Source organism: Lepeophtheirus salmonis, chromosome 5 (assembly GCF_016086655.4).
Source record: "Lepeophtheirus salmonis chromosome 5, UVic_Lsal_1.4, whole genome shotgun sequence".
Classification (NCBI taxonomy): Eukaryota; Metazoa; Arthropoda; class Copepoda; order Siphonostomatoida; family Caligidae; genus Lepeophtheirus; species Lepeophtheirus salmonis.
This window is the reverse complement of record NC_052135.2, coordinates 21112346-21120323: the sequence shown is the minus strand read 5'-3', so window position 1 is coordinate 21120323 and position 7978 is coordinate 21112346. Positions and strand designations below refer to the sequence as shown.

At 34.0% G+C, this 7978-nt stretch overlaps 1 long non-coding RNA gene across 1 annotated transcript; it reads left to right on the top strand.

Moving 5' to 3' along the window:
* Positions 1-1854: 1854 nt before the first annotated feature.
* LOC121118786 (uncharacterized) lies at positions 1855-5386 on the top strand. Its single transcript, XR_005864567.2, has 2 exons — positions 1855-4312; positions 4432-5386. It is a non-coding gene; the product is annotated as an uncharacterized lncRNA (long non-coding RNA).
* The last annotated feature ends 2592 nt before the right edge of the window (positions 5387-7978 follow it).

Here is a 7978-nt window from a genome sequence, read left to right as displayed (position 1 = left end):
CTTAGAAACAACATCTGAAGAGACAACCTTCAACTCTTATTCCCTTCCTTTTGCTAACTTTTTCATAACTGGAAATTTTGAAAACCTCTCAGGATTTTTTTCAATGTGACGTAAATAGGTATTTTTAACATTTTATTAATGAATGTACTAACAATTAGAGAATAATATTGATAAAGCAATGTTTATCTGTCTCTCTGGGTATTTTTAGAAGCATCATTTTTGAGTATGCCTTTAATATTTTAAAAACTCATGACTACTTAATCCAAGAACTATCAATGAAACAACTTGGGTGTGTTACTAAAGCTCGGCCCATTATATTTAAAAAAAAGTTCAAAAATACTAAGGTACGTAAAGAAAGAAATGGGATATACATATTTATGTTAGTAAAGCAAAGTTTGTTTATTTCTCTGTTGTCGATGCCAAAGTAACTAGAAATGTATTTTTAGTTACCTTGGTTGATGTTTAATAATTCCAAAATTGATGGGTACTATCACTGTTATAATAAATATAATATGTACATTAAGTAATAATATGTTAAGAATTATGATAAACTAAACATTTATAATTAAAATATGAATATATTTTATAATTTTTAGATATAATATATTTATCTTAACACGAAAAATGTATTGTCAAATTTCTAAAAAAAGAAGTATCACCATGTGTTGTGTGTATAAAAAAGGCATAAGTACCACTGACAACAAAATTGAATTGGTCATGCGTTCGCTTTGGCTTGTTTGTTATAAGTATTACTGAAAAAGTTATGAATCAAGTTAGATGAAACTTGGTATGAAGGTTATATATCTGTTAAGAGTACGACCACATTAAATTTTGAGAGATCAAGGTTACAGAAAACATTATCCTTTTAACTGTAAGGTAGGATTACTGATAAGATTGAAAATCGATTCTGGTGAAACTTTATAGGAAGGTTTTATATATTAACAATAAGTGGCATTAAATTTGGAGAAGTCAAGGTGATAAAAAGTGTTCAAAACACAAAATTTACCAGAACTTTTTAACAAATAGAGAACCATAGCTCAAATTAATTTTTGAGGGGTCAAGCTCACAAAAAAACAAATTGACGTACACAACTAAAATTAGTATCATTAGGGAAAATTATTTTTTGTCAGAGGTTTGCGTTCTACAAGGGTGCCAACTCTATTAGAATTTGAATTTATACTAGGAGTGGCCCAACTTTTTATTTATAAAAGAACAATAAACACTATATTTTTTTTTAATAAAATCTTGAGTTGTAGTATAAGTTAAAAAATATGAATAATAGAAGATATCACTTTTTGTAATTACAACTTCACTGTTTTTTTATTTTCTAAACTCGTTATCAGTATTCTTTAATTCTTTAAGAGAGAACTTAGAAGGATAAAGTAATCACTAGTGCGTGAAAGACCAATAGTAGGACTAAAAAATTTTTACAGAGTTACAAGAATATGTCTTTGTTGAACTTATTATAATTAAGGATCGACAACGAGTAAACTCACGCCTACATTTTCTATTTTTTAATTTACAAATATCAAATCAGTCAAAAATCAGAAAAGTTTGTAATCCAATACAGAAAATATACAATGTTCAAATAATAATTATAAAAATAAAAAACAAATAAGTGATGCAGACACTCCCTGGTCATTGTAAGAATTGGAAATATTATATGTTCAATTAAAATAATGAAGGATGAAAATAAGAAATAAAACCTGGTAGATAAGTAATCAGATCAAGAAGTGAATTTCTCGAGCAAGTTCTGAAAAAAAGGACTCAAGGGAAAGAAGAAGTAGAAGAAGAGCATGTTTTTTTCTTCTCTTTGCTGATTGGCTTAAAATTGTCAGCTGCCATCAGGGCAATTTTGAAGGTCTTGAATTCAATTTATGCATTACTTTGTGAGCTTAATTTAATTATTTTTGTTTTAATTAGTGTAATGTATTTCATATTTCCTTCCCCCTTGTTCTTCTTCTTCTCGTCTTAAGTTCTTGTATATGTATATGTATTAAAGTACTGTCTTTTACCAATTATAAATAGTCTTGTATTTTATATATTTATTAGAGTAGGGTTTTTGTAATAGAAAGTATACAGATGTTCCTTTAATAAGTATTGTTTTACTCCTCCTCGCCAATTTCTTGTCCTCATCTCTCTCGGTCATCCTGGATATCTCCTCCTTATAAAGAGTCTCCTTCTCCTCACCTTCGTCAAGACGCAACATTGGCGACGAGGATGGGATCAGGATCACGTGACCTTTGGGATCGTTGGCGAAGCTAGCCCTGCTGGAGTTGGGTAGCCCCTTTTCGTCGACAGGGAGAACGCTCGTTAGTCTACGGAAGGCGGAACAATACGGGCTGTGCCTCAGTTTGGGCCTCGTGGAGGAAGGAACAGATCCTTGGTCACTTACAAGAAGTGAAGGTGTGTCCGTGTCAGGGACCACATCATTAAAAGTGGATTTAATCCTATGAAGTTTTGGATCTTTCTTGTTCCTACTCTCCTGTTCACATCATTGGATAGTGAATGTGCTATGGTCTCTCCACTGGATCATCCCGAGTTGGATGAGGGTACATCGAGCAAGATCGATATGTCTCCCTGGGACGAGCAGGGTGCTCGTGTCCCTAAAACCTCTATAAGGGTGATCGATAGGTCTCCGAGGGACGAGCAGTGTGATCGTGTCCCTTAAACCTCAATAACGGTGATCGATATGTCTCCCAGGGACGAGCAGGGTGCTCGTGTCCCTAAAACCTGTATAAGGAGAAGTGTTCTGCTTTCTCCGGTGCGCGTGCAGAGAGCACGGCACGTCTATATGGAGATAAAAATTTTATATACAAGAGCGAATGGTTTGTCCGCGCCTGGATATGGATGGAGCGGATCAATAAGCTACTATTCATGGAGCGGAACCTGTGTAAGCACCGTCATGGATTTGGTGCTCGGGGGGTGGTGTAATGTATTTCGTATTTCCTTCCCCCCTTGTTCTTCTTCTTATCGTCTTGTATTTTCTTTTATCTATATATATATTTATTAAAGTACAGTGTTTTACCTAGTATAAATAGTCCTGTATTTATTTTATTTATCAGAGTAGGTTTTTGTATTATAAAGAATATAGATGTTCTGATAAATACCCGTTGTCTTATTACTCCACGCCTTTCCTTCTCCTCACTTCTCTCGGTCGTCCTGGATCTCTCCACCTATAAATAGTTTGTGTCTCCTCTCTCTCGTCAAGACACAACAATTCGCCAATACTATTTTTTACTATTACACGCCTTAAAGGTACGTAAACGGAGTAGTTACTTCCCCCTAAAGCCACGGAACCCCCGATTAAATGTGGCATCCCGTGTAGCATATAACGCTATGACTAGTATATATTTTCATATACTAAAACCACATCCTTTACAAGAAAAAATTATAAGACTCTAAAACTGTGTCTAAAAATAACAACACCGATTTAAAAAAACGTCATTAAAATAACCAGTCTTCTTAATGGCTTCAATGTAGTGAAAAATTTCCTTTTTATTGGGACGAGTCTTCTATCTTTCCATCCTTATACACTCCAAGGCATCACACTCTACCCATAAATGAATTGGTGTCTCAGTTACATCTCCACACAATCTTCATGATGCATCTTCCCCCCTTCCCATTACTTTTAGATGCATCCTTAAGGGAATACGCCCTGTATTGAAGCCAACTATAATATAAATAGATGCTCTCCTGTTTTAAAAATTTTTCATTCCGAAGTAGGGCCCTCCAAAATAATTTTGTATGTCGGCACGTTGTGTCTTCTATCCATTCCCGTTTCCATGTTTTCCTTATATACTTATCTATCTCAGACAAAACTGCACTTTTGGGAACTTCCACTTCCGATTCTTCTTGAATAGTTCCGCCATTCTTGGCAGGCACATCTGTATATTCATTTCCTGTATAATCCCAATGACCTTCTATTTCATGTCATAGTCACATTCCTTTTCAACCACTTTATTTCTTCTATCACCCTAACTTGTTGACCAGTGAAGAAGCCTCTATTTTTACATATAGAACTAATAGCAGCTGAACTGTCCAGGAAAATTTTGATAGTCATTTGAATGAACTTTTCTATACTATTGAGAGCATGTAATAGGCAATACTTATGAATTACAATATATTGTTCATAATGGTAACGTGTAGTCCAGTGTCTTACAATAATAGGTCAACTTTGAATAAAAAGTTTCCTGGCTTATCGCCCAGGAAAATGTTTAATTTTCCAAAGGACATCAATGGTAGGAAGTTGAGGATCAATGCCATCAAACACACGAATTGGACTTCCAACAAAGACTCAAGAGTTAGCCAAGTAATATAATCAACATTTGTTACTATGGAGGGAAATGAAAATTAAATTAATGGGTTGTTTTATAATGATGTCACTGGGCTCCATATTATAATTATTAATACTTAAATTATTCGTTTTAGGCTCACTTTGAAGAATCAATATTTCTACTGAAGTCTTCAGAAGGACGGTGGTGTTTGGTACATAATGCAATTCCTACTTTATTTGAACATGTTAAGATAAAAAACAAACGAAAGCTTCTGTTTAACCGAAACAGAGACGCAGAAGAACTTCAAAGAAAGCAAAGAATTCTAATGTTAGAACATCAACATCACATGGGACATCAAATAAGGAAGATTATCCTGATCATGAAGCTCAAACCCCATTCTCATCAGATATTTTTATACAAGAAGCCCCTGAGATTGAAGTTTTAGCATATGTACCATGCTCTAATTCTATGAATTTAGGAGCGGCAAATAAATCTTTATCTGCAAAAATATAGCATTTTCAAGCGAAATTTTCCCGAAACAAGGCTTCAATAATGTCAACTAAAAAAAGACGTAAAAAGATATCGAAAAAGGTGGTATCTGTAAATGATACAGTAGTATATTAATTTTATTGTTTTATGCTCCGTTTTGTCGCAAAACCTATATTGAAGGATTCTTGAATGACGATCAATTAAGATGTTCGTCAAGAAAGGAAAGAACTCCAGAATCAAGTCCAACAGTTAAAAAAGCACTAAAATTAAGGCAAACAAATAAATAGAATGAATGAATTTACGATTCTTTTATGCCTTGTTTTGAATCTATGTCCTGTCTTATGAATTTGTAATGGTTTATTACACTTTTAAGATTTGCTTGTGGTTCGTCAGTGTATGAATCTCTTCTAGATCAAGGATTTTCTTTACCTGTCTCGAAAGAGACGAACAGAGGAAGGAGAAATGAGGAACAATGTTCTGGCTAGCAAAAGTGCAAGCATGCATGAAAATGTGCAACCCATTTCTTCATAATTGCCCACAATTAATTATATGTATACTTTATATTAATTTAAAAAAATTAAATTCTTTACCAAAGATAATAAAAAAAATATTAACAACTATTTTATAAAAAATAAATATTTTAAATTATAAATTACGAGAGAATAACAACTATATATATATATCAGTCTGTGTAATAGCTGTAGATGATTTGACCTTATTTCTTTCCTTTATATTTTTGTTGTTGTTGTAGATCTTTTGTTTGTCCGCTCTTTCCCTGGAGTCCTTTATTTCTGACAAGTAAACGGCACTAAAAAATTTAATTTTCATATTGTATATAGTATTTCCCTTCGATGGAGAGGAAGGCGAGGATTAATATCACTTCAGAGACCTAATCACAAAGCCAAGAAGGGAGTTCCTGGTTCTTGTGCTTCACAACGTATATTATACCTTGAACTTTGGAGATTAGCCACTCAATTTTCCACCTATCCTTATACAGGGAGGAAGTTACAATGAGCCTATCCGAGGGATTGGTCTTGCATGAAAGTTTCTCCAAACTTCTTCCTCCACCATTCTAAGGATTGGGGTAACTTTTAAACATTGTTAGAATAAATGAACAGAGGTCTCCAATTTTTTTTGGCAAAAATAACAAATTATATCCTGAGGATCTTCCCGGGACTTATTTGTAAAAATACAAGACGTCCCTAATTTGTACCTCAGCCATTTCTGACGTGTGTCAGTAAAGGTGTTCTTCAAAATGACGTATGTTCTATGCCATCACTAATACCATGACGTTCGAACCTTCGCCTTGCGATTGATGTAGGATCCTTCTCTTCATGACCAATATTAACAGTTGCTTTATCATTTTGTTTGGAATGACTTGTAAGGCAATAATCCAGGATCGGAGGTTCGAGATAATTACTTTTGAAATCTCTTCCGAAGAACATCTGCCGTGTTCTATGAGATAGAAAGAAGTGATTCAATACGGTTCTTCCGTCTAATATATATTGGCCTGCAGAAGTCATCCCTGCATTACTAAGCAACTAACTCCTACTGTTCATTCGAGGATCATAATTAAGTGGTTCGTTTGAACCAGTAAAGGGAGGACTTGCTCAATGATAGAGCTCCATACTGAGCACATCTTCCTCGAATAATGAGACGATCTTTTCACCACTCCAAACATTTCAGATGGACTCATTCAGATCTGTTCAACAAAATGAAAACCAATCTGTTGTAAGAATTTGGTTTTTATTTTAATTACCCAAAAATCCCCAGAGCTTCTGAGTCGTTTTAACAACGAGATATTTAGCACCTCCCACATTCCTTCTATGTGCGTAGAACCAAGACTCCTCGATCTTGAAAATTGGTTCTTGCATGCCCCCATACTCAATCTTCCCTTAATTTCAATATGTTCTCACATAACATCGTTGAGAAAGGCACGTATCTCTGCAGATGGAATGTTTTTAGGAGGATATTGATATCCCAGGCCCTCAATTTTTCATATCTAGTGAGTGGAGTATTACTGAAACATCTGAAACTTTCTGTGTAGTGGATAAAATTTTAACTAATTTCTTCTCTCAGCATCGGCACTACAGCTAGAAACTTCCATCCTAGAATTGAGAATCACTTAACAAAATATAACTTGCTTAGACCATCATTTGCCTTAAGATAGTGTTCACAGTTGGATAAGATCCTAGTTTTCTCCATGTTAATGGAGAGACCCCAAATTTTTGGTAATCCTGAATAAGTTCAATGGTATGGGAGAAGGAATGTGCTTGTTGTTCTTGTATTCCCGTTAAAAATAAGGTAAGATCACCCGCATATAATAAATGCTACAGTGACATTTCATTTATTTTCGACCTTCAAGGCTGGAGTTGTAATTGATAATTAGGAATGTCAATGCTCGACGATGAGTTCCTAAGGATAGCCGAGACCATGTTAACAAACTCATCCAGTAGACTGTAGCTATATAGCTGTCCGTCAATGAACTTGTGCCAGGCAGTATCAAATGCCTTTTCGAATTTGATAAAAATAGTAGAGTACTTGGATGATGCATATAAGCTTATACCATCTTGTATAGAGCGCGGTATATCCATAATTCCTTTCTGATCCGTTGATATAATGTATGGGAGAATACTGGAAAGTGTTCGAAGTAACGTTAGTGTTTATTTTCTTCATCTCATAGCTGCTTGCAGATAGTTTCATAAACATAATAACTGCAAAGCTACTTCCAAAAATTCTTTAAATTGTCAGACAGACGTAAATTTTTGGTTTTATTTATTTTTTAAATACCAGCAGGTCATTATTATTTAAATTTATATTCATTAGTGTGTCAATTACTTCCATTTTGTGAAAAATTAAAGATAGGAAGATTTAAAAGTGTTTCTATTAATAAAAAAATGCCGCCGATGAAAATGTTTAAACCATTCTTATATATAAAATCTCCCAAAAGTTTTGAAATTTTACTCTTTCTTTTTAGTTCAAACATTATTAAGTAATTACTTTCTATTTTTTTATTATTCTAACATATCAGCTAGTAAGGAGCCATATAGTTTAAAGTGATCACTCTAACCACATGTTGTGATTGAAAATTAATATTTATTATGACCGTCTGTCTGGCGCAGTTCCTACACTCACTGCAATATACCCAATATTAACATCCCTAAAATTATAAGAATATACTTATATGTATAAGCAGGGAGACACTCAGGTAT